Source organism: Thunnus maccoyii, chromosome 4, assembly GCF_910596095.1.
Source record: "Thunnus maccoyii chromosome 4, fThuMac1.1, whole genome shotgun sequence".
NCBI lineage: Eukaryota > Metazoa > Chordata > Actinopteri > Scombriformes > Scombridae > Thunnus > Thunnus maccoyii.
The window spans coordinates 20,804,398-20,820,507 of record NC_056536.1 but is presented as its reverse complement, the minus strand read 5'-3'; the positions used below and the strand labels follow the sequence as shown (position 1 = coordinate 20,820,507).

The 16,110-nt window shown below is 43.2% G+C and overlaps 1 long non-coding RNA gene across 1 annotated transcript in view; it reads right to left on the bottom strand.

Annotated features, from left to right (window-relative positions):
• Positions 1 to 1,623: 1,623 nt before the first annotated feature.
• Positions 1,624 to 16,110, bottom strand: part of LOC121895576 — a 39,664-nt gene continuing 25,177 nt past the window's right edge. The window contains exons 3-4 of the long non-coding RNA XR_006095809.1: positions 4,043 to 4,121; positions 1,624 to 2,231 (exon numbers count right to left, since the gene is read on the bottom strand). This is a non-coding gene — a long non-coding RNA (uncharacterized LOC121895576). The remainder of the gene's footprint in view (positions 2,232 to 4,042; positions 4,122 to 16,110) is intronic.

Sequence of the window (16,110 nt, the reverse complement as noted above, 5' to 3'; positions counted from 1 at the left end):
TACGTCAAAGTGTAATGCTAGATGGCCGCTAGATGCTGGCTCCAAAAAAATCCCTGCCTCCAATAGACTCCCATTCAAATAGCATCAACTTCTCCCTAGAAATACTATGTCATTTATTTTTTTCAATGAGTCATTATGGTCTCAATGACTAAATTCAGGGCCTCTAATAAGCTGCTGGTCATTTTGGAAATTATTGCTCTGTTAATAAGATTTGAAGACTTACAGTGGCTTTGATGTCTGCCACGTAGGCGTTGATTGACATCTGTGATCGACAGTTTGATCACCTGCTGCTCTCCCTGACTATTGTCACAATATTTGGGATGTGATTTCAACACATGCCCTGTTGAAAGCAAAAATACAGAAAAAAATACACCACTCACCCGGTATCAGACTTAACTGAGGTGCTGGGGCTAAAAATTCCTTGAAGAAGGTCTCTGACTGAAAGCTCACTAATTAAAAAGATACTTGCACAGATTGGAGTGCGTGGATGCTTTTTTCATTCAGTTTGATACATGCCCTGTTTGCAAAATTTAGGCATAGGAAATGATATCTCTAGAAATAGCCACATGGTTTTGAATGACCCATTATGGCAGATTCAGATTTGACATGGACTCTAACTAAGACTTTACACTTGACTTGAACTTGTATTTTGTGATTTATGAAGCATCACTGGGTGAAAGAGGCTCTGAGGTGATATATGCTCTTTTAACAGCGCTCCGTTTCAACACAAACACAGTTGTTCATAAATGGTTTATTTATAATGCAACAGTGCTGAACTCAGGCAGTCAGCCCCATCTTTGTGAAGGCTTTGAAAAACACAAAATAAGCCATGAGACATCAGATTTGAACAAACATTTCTGAAAAACTATTTTATTGCCAGTCAGATATCAAGTCTTTGAATTTTGAATGTTAGTGAGCTGATTTCGGCACAGAACTCATTTTCCTCCCACAGCATCTTTATCATCTTCCGTTTCTTCTTCTTCTCCTACAATCTTATTCTTCGTCTCTGTAATGATTTTATGACATTTGTTTTCTGTCAAGGCTTTGGAAGAAGATAACTATACACAAAAACTCAAAAGAAAGGATATGCTATGAATGCAAAACTGACCTGATGTGTGCTCTTGTGCAAATTTAGAGAGATCTGACAGGTCCTCGCCAGTTTCCACCTCACTGCTTCTGTTATCTCGCCTTGCTTATCCCTTTTATCCCCAGCTCTGCTATATTTCTCTCTCTTTGTCTCTCTGCGCAATAGTTTCTCTTTCTGCCTCCATCTCTCATTCATGCCCCCCTCCACTCCCACACTCTTCCCCATATTTCACAATGTGAAAAGTCACCCAGAGTTTTCCTTCTAGGGTTTTTTTGCGGACAGGAAGTCCATATTTAATGAAGTGACTCTCTTGTTAAAATGCTTTTAAGTGCTCCTGTGCAGGGCTTCGGGCTGGAGGGGAGGGGAGGAGGCGGGGGCTGAGGCTTTTATTTATTCATTGGGCGGTTCAGTGCCTCTTCCCTGCTCCGGCTCTGTGAAGAAGGGAGAGGATTAGAGGAATGAATCCCCCCCCCCCTCCCTGACACACACACACACACACACACACATACACACCCTTCCTCCCTCTCCCTCGCTGGCCGTGTTCCCTCCCTCGGGGGACACCCCTGCGTCAGTCCACATTAACATCCATCAGAGCATGGTGCTCTAGAGGGGGACGAGCCTCTGTCCCACTGAGTCGCAACATACATGCATGAATACACGTACAGTAAGCGCAGGCAAACCCACATACACACTAAATACAGCGTGCAAGCCAAGTGCACACGCAGGAACACGCATTGTGTAGCAGCAGCTACGAACCAACACTCCTCATAGTTATGAGTCACAGACTTAAAGCGTCTCTGTCAGCTGTTTCCGCCTTGAGCTACACCAAAATTGAGTTTTGTTTATATACTACATTCAAATTGGACTTGTTTCCAGAGAGCCCTCCAATGTTTGAGTTACACAAGTGCAGCTGTCCCCTACTTGATCAGTAGGCGTATATGAACAAGTTTGAACAAGCATTTGAAGACTGCCGCAAAACAGACGGAGGAGAAAGGAGACGGAGATGAAGAGAAAGTTTCTCTGAGTGAAGGCTGAGATGGTGCGTTGTGCTGATTCCTCTCCTCTTTGTGTGAAGTTTTGGGCTGTCTGCTCCCTCTCGTTATCTCTCCTCGCTCGCAGAATGGGAGGGGAGCTGAGACTCGGGCTGGATGAGAGAGGCATATCATTAACCAAGAGTGTTTCTACAACAAAGCGCAGACTCCATCAAATCCCACTCATTCCCACACACTGGTGTCACACTCATCATTCTCCTGCACTGAACTGCTGTGTGAAAAGATGCCCTCATTTGTCGAAGGCACACATCATTTTTCTTGTCAGAAGGCCTAATAGAAATTCCTTTAATATTTTCCTCGCTCAAATCTTTGAGAATTTTGAGATACTAATGCTCATATCTAAAATTGGATTATATTTGTTAGGGCTTGACTGATGTGTGTGTGTGTGTGTGTGTGTGTGTGTGTGTCTGTGCGTGGGTGTGTTGTGTGCATGTGAAAGCGCTTTTACATGGATTCTCATTTGAGGGTTTCGCTGTAGCCATGCAGAGGGATGCAGATTCACCACGCTGACCTAGATTCCAAAATAAGGCGCATGAAATGGTAGATGTTGCCCATGTCAGCACACACACACACACTCACACATTACAGACAAAAAAATTAAAACATATTACCTTGTGTCTCACCCTAATGTGTGTTACAAGATCTCTCTTTTCCATTCATCACTACTTACTTCGGAAGATCCAGCTACTGATTCAATCCATTCACACCAAATCTTACACACATCTGTAATTCCTCCCTCTTTTCTCAGTTCAGAGCTTTCCCCTCCTTCTCTCTCATCTTGGAATCTAACATCAAACCGAAATGTTAAAATGCAAATTCATGTTCCCAGCTAGCTCAGTTCACACAAACTTATAATTGGATTCTGACTATTAATATAAAAGCTTTCTTCATCCTCATCATTCGATCTCATATTAGCCTTTCTGCGATACACACGAATCGGCAGTATTCCAAGATAAGAAAGACAGAGGAGGACAGAGAGGACAGTCGTTCTCATTAGCATGGAAAAGTGTCTCGTTGAATCATGAAGTAGGTCCAAACCAAGGTAGCAGAGTTAGGAACGAGTTAGGAATTCATTAGCAACATAATGAAAGTGTGCACATCTGCCTGGTTAACGTGAGGTCTGTGGGTTTTCCTCTTGACACTCTCTTCCACATGGTTACATTAACTCTCTTCTCTTTTTTCCCCCCTCTTCCCATTAGCAGCTACATTCAAGCCAACCTGTGAATGTTTTTGAGGCGGATGGGAGATGTGACACTCAGAGGGGCAGAGGGGGTGAAGCTCTCTGTGACTGGAGGCTAACTAGCATGTTCATCATCGCGGCTACCAAAAGACAGAAAGAGAAAATAGAAACAGACGCAGAAAACAGGCATGCAACGTTTGGGAAAGAGACAGACGGCCTGAGAGAGCACCAGATGCTGTGTGGGAGGGTTATTTAATTGATGATATCACACCTCTCTTTCCCTCTTTCTCTCCCTCTTGTTCTCCCTCTTTTCTTCCTCTAACACACACACACGTGCACACTCGCAAATACACACACACATTAACATTCATGCACACCGTATTTGCCCTGTCACCTCCTTATCCTTGCATGACACACCGCCCACACTTCTCCCTGCTCCGTCCTGCCTACCTTGGGCTCCCCAGGGATTTGCGAGGCCTGTGGCTTGTGTGAACCCGCAACAACACACTTGAATCACTCAATAATGTGGTACACGTCTCATCTAAAGTTATGATTAGGAAAAGGAGTCTTGCTTGTAAATGAAAAGAAAGCATACAAAAGGAGGAAAGACATCTCAATTATATGTTTTCTCTGCTCTATGTGTTAAGTTATTTGAAATTGTGTAACAACATCCTTTTAGTTTCAAGCGTGAAAACAACATCACCATGGCTTAATGTTACTCACAGTTTCTGCTTTCTTTGCTTCTTTTACTTCTTGCTTCTCTGCATGCAGGTAGAAACTGTTCCACATGCTTCTTGCCAAACTAGAAAAGCCCCAGAAAACGAGTCTCATTAATTAGCTTCTCATTTGTAAATGCAAATGAGCTTAATTAAAAAATAGACTCTCCTTTTGCGGGCTTCAAAGGGAGACAGTGAGGCCTAATCAGGAGGTTTGTTCAGCTGTGGCACTAATGAGACATATTTGGCCTAACGAGGGAGCGATGCCCTAATTTGTTTATGCTAATGATATGAAACAGTGCTTGTCCTTTTGGTGTATCTGGGAAGGGATCAGTCACACACACGCCTCTGTGCGATGTACCTTCAGGGTTTCGTTCAGCGTTGGCGAGGTGGTGCAGCGGCCTCGCTGAATTGTTTCAGTAGGTTAATTGGTTTAATTAGCCTAATAGAGATCATTGAGGCGACGACTCAATGTCAAGGCATATGTGGGTTTCTGAGGCATTTTCCATGCAAATATTGTGCAATGAAAATGAATGAGGAAAATAAACTTAACTCAGTTGACCTTTTTACTTTAAATATTCCTGGAGAAGTAATAAACAAAACAAAGCAGGTCCAGGTCAAGTCTCTGGTCTAACAGCTAAAAGGATAATTGTGGTTTATCACAAAGTGGGTCTTGTTTTTGTAGATTTAGCCATCATTTCTATAACTAATAATAACTTTGTACACACTGTGTTATTTGCTAAGATCTGAGAGCACAACAACCTCACTAAAAATAAGTCTGAGCAAAAAACAAACAAACAAGAGCAGTTAGGTTAAGTTTTAAAGCTGCACTAACCAATTTTTTTATGTTAACAATGGTGCAAATTACTATATGTAATGGGAAAGGGGTCACTTGTAGTGACAAAACCATTACAGACTTTGCAGTTCCCTTCAGCTCTACAAAACTATTTAGTATGTTAAGATCATTGTTTTGGTTATCTGGCCCACATGTCCACTCTTATCAGCTTCGTTTCTAACAGTAACAGGAAGCTGTTTTCAGAGTAAAAGATCTGATAAACCACGAAAGCACGAAACTGCAGCAACAGTTAGCAACTTGCTGGTGAACATAGTTGGAGCTTTTAGCAGCTAATGAGCCAGATATTTCTCTCAGGAGAAGATGGAGACCAAAACAGAGCTGAAACGGGAGTGAATGTTGGACTGACATTCGTCAAGTGGCCATGAACACAATTCCAAATGAACGAGTTGCTCTGTGTTAACAAGCAACTGTTTGCTAACTTGTTCACTGCAGCAACTTTATAAGGTCATAATATTTCAATGTTACATTTACAGCTTGTTCTGCTGCCCCAAGTGGCCCAAAAAAATCAATTAATGCAGCTTTAAACAAACCTCAAGATTAGCCAAACTTCTCTGTAAAAGAAAACAAATAAAAAATTAAAAAATAAAATTATTACCCAAACTGTCAACTGAAAACATTTATCCTTCCTCTACAATGAGGTGTCACAGGTATTTCAGGTGTGATCACTAGATTTTTATGTTTAGAGTACCAGATTGTCTGACTGCTTGAGTTTCTTGCCCCATCTAACCTTGATCTAGCTATGTCGCTGTATTCCTAGATCTCAACAACTGTGTTAATTACAATGTTATAAAAGAAAAGAAGGGGGAAAACAACAAAAATAAGACTCAAGTAGTAATGAACAGGAATTATTATTTAAGGCGACAAAGCTTTAACCCTGTGTAGATGGATTCAAAAATGTGAGTGTTTGTGATTTTTCTGAAGTCACATGCATCTTGTGACTCGTATTTAGATATATGTGGGTGTACATGTGCTTGTGTGCATACTGTATGTGCATACATGTGCATGTGTGTGTGAGTGACAGGGTTCTCTCCGCTATTTTGTTCACCGTTGAGTGAGTGTGAGGCCGAGTGAGACGGCAGCATGGCTGGCCCTCACTGATAACTAGGCGCAGGCAGAGCCCTGTGTTTCTATTCAAAACACACACTCACGCACACATACATGCGCTCACACACAAATAACACATTAATTAATCCAAAAATGGAAGGGGAATAGAAAAAAACACTGTCTCCACTTTTAATTGGACTGACTGTCGTCCAACCATAAAGGGAAAACAAGCTCAATCATTCTCCTCCATCTTGTCGCTTGTTGAATTATTGATAGACGGCGCAAACTGCACTCGAAAATGAAATAGGGAAGGGGCACTGGGCTCGAGTGTGTTTGAACGTAGTGATAAAATTTGATTATTCATGTGTGATGCATGCTGTGTGGATTCTTGTAACAGAGTGAGGAGGAGGAGTACTGAGTTTCTCCATGGTGACTGTAGAGAAACTGTATGTGCCAGACAAGCCAGCTGGTATCTTGTTGTCCAAGTACACAATGCTCCAGCAAAAGAAAGTAAGAAAAAAGAAATAAGAACTGATGTAGATGAGGTAGTTAGTGAGTAGACATTGATTATTCAGTCATACTTAAACCATTGTGTGAATGCTGATCTACAAACCAGTACACATTACCTTTCTGACCCACTCCATTTCTGCTCCATACAAACAGAATATCTGCCCCGTATAAACTCACGCAATATACTGTAATCATCTCTTCTTCATGTAATCATTTTCTGCACACTGAATTTGATCAGATTGGCTTGTTTCCTAACAGTCACTCTGGGATCTTTTTAAAAGATTTTGGCATGCGAGTTTTCTATTTGTCAAGATATTTGCCTTCTCAGTGACGGGAACCAATGGGGTCTTTCTTCAGTTTAACTGAACTGTAACGCCTCTTTAAAACCAACATGTAGTTAAAGCCTGTTTAGAATTGGCAACAAATTATATTATACAGGTGATCTTGTATCACCTGTATAATGGCATTAGACATGCATTTAAACTCCCATTATTGATAATAATAGCCATATAAAATGAATAAATTCATACTGTTTCATGGACTTTTTACTGTATAGCACCTTCATAGAAAGACATTTTTTGTCCTCTAATGTTTTGATACTTCAACCAGATAATGAGAATGGGGTTATCTCTGAATAGGCTTCTATGCTTTGACAGTGACAAAACATGTTCGACTTAAACTTCTAGAGGCCAAATAGAGACCTTGAAATATTCCCCTCATCAATTAATCTCCATTCAATGACACACTGCTTTACTAAGCCAACCATTCAGCCTCCTCTGGCTGCTATAATTGTCCCAGTTAATTGCTTTTCAACTCTCTTTGATTACAAGGTCGGCCCTGAATGGCTGGTGTACATGGCTCAAAGTTGGGTGCCGCTCGCTCTTCCCTCGGCCCTCCTCCCTCTCTATCCACTTCCTTATGGTCCCCCTCCCTTTCATCACAACAGATCACACCTCTCTTCTCCTCTTCTCTCCTCTCCTCTCCTCTCCTCTCCTCTCCTCTCCTCTCCCACCTTTCCCTGACCCTACAACCCGAGTAATCAGTGTCGTCCGATGTGTGATTTTCATGAACCTATTCATCACAGTGATATAAGTATAAAATGTGTCCGTTAACTTTGATATAGAGATATAACCTGTCCACTCCGAGGTTGCCCAAAGTAGAGCAGTATAAATGAACCCTGAGTTGCATATCTGTAATACAGTAATACCTCCTACAAGCACAAGAGTAGAGCTGCAACAATTAGTTGATTAATCAATTAGTTGATCGAAGGATCATTAATCTGCAACTATTACTGGAGAGTAATTTTCCAAGCAGAAATGATAAACATTTGATGGTTCCGGGTTCTCAAATGTGAGAATTAGCTGCATTTCTTGGTCTTATGTGATATTAAATTGAATATATTGGGATTATGGACTGTTGATCAGACAAAACAAGGCCTTTAATTATGTCATCTTGTGCTTTAGCAATTAGTTGATTAATCAAGAAAATAATCAGCATATTATTCAATAATAAATATAATGCTTAGTTGCAGCCTTACACAAGAGAATTTAAATACAAATATATGATCTGTAAACAGAGTTTCAATGGCTCTGCGTATCAAAAATGATAGTTTATTATAGTCAATTTTTAGAATAAGCAAACTGTGCATAGGAAAATGTGGAGAAATAAAGATATATTGCTATTGGCTCTTGAAAAGAGCGGAGCACAAATGTCCCTGACAATTTATGAGGCGTTGAGGTTGGTTAAGGAAGCAGAGTCCATGATTGGAAAGCGATGGAGGTTGGTGTATGGATGTGTGTGTGTGTGTGTGTGTGTGTGTGTGTGTGTGTGTGTGTGTGTGTGTGTGTGTGTGTGTGTGTGTGTGTGTGTTGCTCCTGCGTCTTTCTCCTCTCCCTCCACAGCTCACACGGAGGCGACAGAGTCCCTCTCATTACTAAACAGCACAGCCCCCAAACAAAGGCTCACGCACCGACAGTGTCGCGTGTTCAATACCGATAACTAGTGTGGCCTCTCATCTGAATTAGCATGCCGTATAGGCCTTGACACATATTCACACCAACACACACACACACACACACACACACACACACACACATAGGCATGCATTGAAGTCCAAACAGACAGGAAAACACCACATACATGCACACACGTTCAAAGGCACACCCTTATGTGCAATTGTTCAGCTCTACACATACACACACACACTCATCGAACAGATAGCGATTACCGGATTACTCTGCAGCGGCAACTCGAATATGCATTCAAGCTTTGCGTCGTCAGCACTGGCTTTTGTTCTCCATGTGGAGAAGAGCCGCACAAAGCCTTCCGACATCAAAGCCGCAGAACAACAGGAATAGCAACTTGCAAAATACTAACTGTGGTTCTGAGGGACGCCGGCGGGTTGCTGCACAGAAGAACCATGCAAATAAGCAACACAGCGTTATTTCTGCTCCACTTGAATGTAGCTTTCTCTTCATCTGGCCTTGTGCATGTTTCACACCTGGCTGGTTAAATGTGCCACTGGGCCTGGAGATGCCTGCTGAGGGGTGAACGGCAATGAGGCACTCAAACAGACACACATGTACCAGGCTGACCTTTGCTCTTTTAAGTTCATTTCAGACTAGATCCTCATATTGCAAAGTGTAGTAAAATGCAGCGTAAGATCATCAGAAAATAGCATCTTTAAAATAAGTCAATTGTGGAGCTCAGTGCTATAGCTAAATAAATACCTCTCTCCTTTTGTGGAGACCATGTGGTAAAAGCCGGCTACAGACATGTTACCACCTGTTGTGACAAATATCTGCAATCTCCCTGTCTCTCTGTCACACACAATCACAATGGCTTGTTTATCCTGCTGTCATATTGCTTTGATGCAATGTCGCATTCTGCTGTGATTGGGCCAATGCTCCTTACATATAGCTGGGTGCAATAACAGCAGGGAGTAAAATAGGGGGCTTTTAAAACATGTTATGTCCCTGTGCATGCAGCCATACACATCAATAATTGCATATTTCTAGTGAGCACAGACGATTTCGCCCCTATACACTGCATGCTATCGATATTTCAAAGGACACTTCAACGCAGGTGGCAGTGACCCGTTTTGCAAATCAGTTCAGTGTTGAGGAATATTTACCGAACAGGCAGATAGCATGTCATTTCTCATGCTGATAATGAGGGGGAAATGTGAGGGAAGAAAACATAGAAGGGGAGCGGAGGAAGAAAAGTGAGTGAGAGGTGGAGAGCAGGAAGGGAAGCCTAAAATATGCATGTCATCATGTGGATGACTGATAGCTTTCTGTGAAAGCTTCTCTTGATGCGCGCGTGTGAGGCAGGTCTCTAATTGAGCTCTGCTGCCAATCAAGTGCTCATAGTGTGTGTGTGTTTACTTGCAGTGTAACATTTCCCTGCTGAAGCACTGAACGAACACACACACACACACACATACACACACAACTCTGTGTCTTTGATCATCTGAGTGAGACTGTTCTCTCCATGTTCTAATTAGCTTGGTGTTAAATGTGAGAGACAAGAGAGTTCAAGCAGCAAACCCAACAGATGATCACTGCATGGTGAGGATGTAACCATCACCTCTAAACTATCAATGCTAGTCTGTGGGACCAACAATCTATCAGCACTTATGTTACTACAAAGTGATACAGTGTTTTTTTCTGTCATCTCTGAGTTTTCTTAGTACCTTGTGCATATATGCTGGTACTTTAAAGGTGCAGTGTGTAGAATTTAGTGGCATTTAGTTGAATGGACTTAGCAGAAATGAAATATAATATTCATAAGTATGTTTTAATTAGTGTATAATCACCTGAAAATAAGAATCATTGTGTTTTCGTTAGAATGAGCCCTTTATATCTACAGAGGGAGTGGGTCCTCTTCCACGGAGCCCGCCATGTTACACCGCCATGTTTCTACAGTAGCCCAGAACAGACAAACCAAACACTGGCTTTAGAGAGGGCCTTTCGCATTTTTTCCAACTTCCGTAGACACCGTAGGTTCTCCTACAGTCTTGGAATGGGAGGGGGAGGGGTATTTAGTTGGTTGCAATCTGCAACCTCACCACTAGATGCCACTAAATCTTATACACTGGTCCGTTAAGGCATCATCAAAATAGCCTAATAGGTGGAGACAAGCACACTCTGGATAAAGTAAGAAAACGATTAAAGAAACTCTGAATGGTTTGTCACTTTCAGACTGTAAAATTTAATTCACATAACTAACTACAGTAACCATTTTATGTGGATTTATGTATTTTAGCTAATAAAAAAACACCAGAAACATAAAAACAAGTGAAGCGCATCGCACAAGCACAACCTCATAGCTCATAAGAGCTAGTTAGAAGTTAAATGTCAACAGTTAAGTCTCAAGGCCTTACATCCTCCTCTGTTGAGAGCTGTGAATATGATAGAACACATAGTGCAGACATTTATGTTTTCACTAAACCATAATCCTCTTAACCTCTATTAGAAAAAAAAGTTTTTCCTTTTGAATGACATACGACAGAATTATTCCTTTTTCTGCACCTGCAGACCTCTTCTGTTTTTCATCCTGCACTTCCTCCCTCTGCTGGTTCACAGTCTCAGCATATACAGACACAAGCAGTTCACACAGGAGTAATATCAGTGTCTCCCACCTCCCTGCCATTCCTTTATTTCCCCTCTTTTTCTTACTCTGTCTCTCTCTCTCTCTCTGTCTCTCCCTCATGAATAAACATCCCTTACATTCACTCAGTGCTGGCGTGAAATGGCCACACAGCCCCTGGCACACGCAGGAGTAATGCCGCAATCATTATTCCACTGCAGTGGTCCCACACAAGCATATTTCACCAATCATGTGGCTCTCTCCCCTGGCTTTTGTTTGGATGACTTAAACAAATGATGTGGCAGTGAGGAGGGCCTGCGTACCACAGCTCCCCCTGTTAACACGGCAACCGTTGACACGGACACAGCGAAATTTGCATAAGAGTACGCTTGAGTGGTACTGGCAATTCCAACAGGGGTCCAGAGATTTTTCCCTCTCTTTCTGTGAGAGGGTGGGGTTGAGGGTGGGGGTAAATGGGGCGGGTGGTGGTTTATTTTTGGTTCTCCCGCTTTTCTCCCTCCTTTCATCCTGTTCTCCCTCTCTCCTGCTCTCCTCTCCAACTGCCAACTCCTCTTTTCTCTGGGGTTTAGTGTTGAATTGGAAGTAATGAAAGATGCACACATGCCATGAGACTGACTGGGCATTCAGCAATAGAGATGGAGGAAGTCTATTTGGCAGTGCTGCTAAACACATGCAAGACAATGGTGGCATCTAAGAATCAGCCCAGTTACAAATGAGGTTGATAGTAAATGTCACATATACTTTGCTGTTTAGGAGACCTAATACTGAAGACTCAAACAGGCAGCTATCTGTGTGTGCATGAGTAAGAAGAAATAATTATTTTTAATTAAATACATCAGTAGTATGATTATATTGTAAGTCTTCATGCAGCAATCACTGGAGCATTTCAGAATAATGGCCGTGCTAAAGATGATGATGAGAAGATGAGTAAAACGTGGAGGATGTTCAATAAAGTCTGACATTTGAAGAGGGGGGATGACAACTACTGTGGCGATGAGAGCACTGATACATTTAACAAGGACAGCACTGCTGATGAAGGTGAGGAAGAGGAGGAAAATCATGATAATGCTTATTTCTGTTTTGGCTTTTTGTCGACGTTAATATCTGAAAATAGAACTAGGAGTGCTGCATTCAGAGAAGTTAATCAAGCAGCCCGAAGGGCCACTGCTCTGTCCTTTTATGTGCCTATCTCTCTGTGCATTTCCCCTATCTCTATCTCTTTCATTCCCCTTATCTCGCCCTTCTTTAATCACAGCATATCAATGTGACTGATACATCTAAGAGATCACTTTGTGAGAAAGTTCTATTTGAATTCCATGAATTCGCTCTCTCCTGACTTTCAGACTTCTCACAGTGAGAGAGCAGCTCACAGGAATACCAAACAATGAAAACAAGCAACAATATCTTCCCAAATGTTTATGTAATGCACGTGTGCTGCTCGGGGTGTGTGCATGTGTGTTTTAATGTGTGCGTATAGGCACCAGTGACTCTGCTGAGTCCTTAGGGTGGGTGTGGCACGCTGCCGTGCAAAGGTTGTCTCCATGGTGATAGATGTGGGGTCATCTCCATGACGATAGATCGGAGGGGGTGTTGGCCACCAAGGTCGTGGACCAAGGACAAGGCAAGAGTGATTGCAGCCACCCAGACAGGAAATCGAAGAGGAGCACTCCAAGGGGGGGTCGAGGAAAAAGGTGCAATTTCACAAGCCAAATTACTTCTGGGATGGAGGAGAGAAAAATATCACAGCAATAACGGCACCAGGGATGAGAGGAGGGAAGGAGAGGGAGGTGGTGGAGAGGCAGGGGGCAGCAGGAAGAAGGAAGGAGGAAGGAGGAAGGAGGAGGGAGGCCCCAAACAAAAGGAGCAGCTCAATTATCAAAGTCATCAAACATGTATGCTCACATAAGCAAACAGACTGACAGCCTATTAGCTTGATACCACACAAACTTTCCATCTTCGCGTGACTAAGAGGAATTTTCACAAGTCTCTGCCAGAGTTCGGCTGTGATTTTCTGTGTGGTTTATCAAGCATGGTTTATTTCTGAGACTGATGCTGACTGTGACTAGAAAATATTGATTGGATTGTGCAACATGTTCCGCTGCAGCACTACTGATTTCTTTTTCTGTTCGCTCTCCTCGCTCCTCCTCCGCTCTCTGGCTATTCCACAACATTAGTATGTGGAACAACAGCACATCAGTAAATTGTTAACTAGAACAGGCACAGTGAATAAATGACGAAGACAACTTAAAATTTCTGCCTCGCTGGCTTGTTCTCCCCCTGCCCAGGGTTTCCCCCGTGCATTTTCTGTCTCACTCAGTATGCCCTCTATTCTTGTGTGTGTTTGTGCGTGTGTGTGCTCGTACACATTAGTGTCTGTGTCGGCAGGCTGAGTGCATTGAATCATTAAGTCCACAGTGCCACTGTGCCCATTGCCTCATTGCACCTAATTAAGCCCCTTTTGTTTCCTATCAATTAACATTGTAATTAAAACTAGTCGTGCTTCTGTTTACCCAGAGTCTGCTGATTCAGGGGGAAATAACTCACTAACAGTGATGTACAGGAATTCATCTAATAAATGCCTGCATCACACATGCATACAGTCTATACATGTACACATCAATACAAATACACACATGTTAAGAAACATACAGTACATGCGCACACATTCTCTGTTACACTTCTGCAACATTGAAGCTCAACTGGGCCTCTCAATTCACCAGAGAGTGTGATAGAACAAGGGGTGCTGATGGAGCTGGGAAATGAGAGCAGGATCCTTTGGCATGTGTGTGTCTATGTGTGTGTGTGTGTGTGTGCGCGCATGAGTGAGTGTGAACCGCTGTTGAGTCGTTAACAGAACCAAGGGATTCACCTCCAGATAATCTCACACTAATCACCTAATCCTCTCTCCCTCAGGTGAACAGACGGGAAAAAGAGTACTTGACATCAAGTGGAAACAAGACAACATGAAACTCACTCATACACACACACACACGCATGCACATAAACATACAGTATGTATTTATTATCAATTGAGTGCCACTCCACCCCGGGGTCTTTCCTGGAGACCAGCCTGGACCCAGTGAATGTGGTGGCTGAGAGGAGAATATTGGTCAAACTGCTAGCCATCATGGACAACGCCTCTCATTCACTTCATGACACTATGGCCATGGCAGAGGAGCAGGTTCAGCAACAGACTCATCCTGCCTCGGTGTACCACGGTGCAGCACAGGCTGTCCTTCTCGCCCACCGCCATCAGACTATAACTAACAGACAAACACTATGCACCTGAACATTTGCTCTTTTGCACACCCAGCTCCTAAATAGCATTTGTATATTTCCACATTTGTATATTTCAATCTTGTAGAATGTATTGTTTATTTTTATTTATCATTATTCTTATACCTACCCTTATTGCTATTGCTGCTGTGACAAAGAAATCCCCCTTCCGTGGATTGATAAAGTACCAATCTACCTGCCTACCTACCTACTTACCTACCAACGCCGCCCCCCACCAGCCCCATCCTCCTCTACACGCCAATGTACATTTCACCAAAAAAAATATACACCCTATCCTCTTGTTTCCATGACAACTGACCGTAGAGCTGTGGGTATATGAGGCAGCAGGCGGCAGGCGAAATCACTGGAGTGAGAGGCGTACCAGTCTGTCACCTCAGCCTCCCCGGAGAAACAACACATAATACTGTACTACTGTACTCTCATCTCTACTCTCTCGTTCTCTTACTGCATCCGTTGCTCTAATTTACAAGAATACACAGATTTATCTCCCTCTACACACACATACGCCATCCTCCATGTTGCTGTAGCTCAGGACAGACAGCACTGGTGAATCAAGGGCTACAACACTGGACATTTGTGTGTAAAAGGTGTGATCTCCTTACTAAAACATAATCATTAACTGACACCCAAACAAACACTGCACATGCACTCTTGTCCCCTCCTTCCACTCCTTTTCCTTTGCTGTCGGAGGTGACTGCTGCTGCTGCTGCTAGTGGAGGCCAACCTGTCCTTGGGTGCAGTAAAGGATTACAGCAGCACACACCATGTGACCTTAATTCCCCCCTGCCTGCTTCTGCCGCGCTCAGCCAATCAGGATCGGGGATGAGTCCAGCGTGTATATGTGTGTGTATGTTAGCATGTGCATATTTGTCAGTGGTGTCTTTACATTCAGACCGCCATGTTTGTCTGGAGTGTTTGAGTGTATCTGCACTAATAGATGGATTAGGTGGAAAAGGGAATGTGAGGTTTTATTGTGTGCGCATTTGTGCATATGTGTGAGAGTGTGCGTGTGCCAGCTTGTGTTTTTAAAAGGGGGGGGGCTGATAGTGTGAATCAGCAGCAGCAGCAGCAGCCGCCCCGGCACGTGTCGCACATTTAGACGACCTCATTCATCCCCAGCAACCCCAAAATCCCTCTGCTCCTTCCCCTCATCCACGAACAGACCTCAACCCCCACACAGCCGCCGCCGTCAGCAGGCTCAGCTGGTGGCTGAGGGAGGAGGAGGGGTGAACAGAGAGATGGATGGATTGGTGGATGGGTGGATGGATGGATGGATGGATAGAGGGCAGGTGCTTTGAAGACTATTTAGTAAGCAGCCTTTTTATGTCATTGGTTGTGTTTTTTTTCTCAAAAGATAGAGCAGCAGAAGAGAAAGAGAGTTGTGATGAAAAACACTGATGGAAGATGGACAGTGTGTGCGTGTGTGTGTGTGTGTGTAGTGGGGGTAGAGGTCAATTTGTGTGTGTCGGGGGATGTCAATTAGATATGGAGATCAGACACAACATAAGCATTACATCAGGGGGAGTCGTCTGGCTGTTACGTCGGCTTGCAGCCGCCAGATAAGGCCTCTGAAGCTTTGTGTGTGCGTGTGTGTCTGTGTGCGTGTGTCTTTGTGTCTGTGACGCAGCAGACGTAACAGACGCAGCACCTTGCCTCATAAGACATCCGCAGTTGTTGGCGACCTTTGACCTTAACCAAACCTTGACCCCAGCAGAAGGCAACTGATTTACCCAACAAAGACAGATGACACAGCGGAG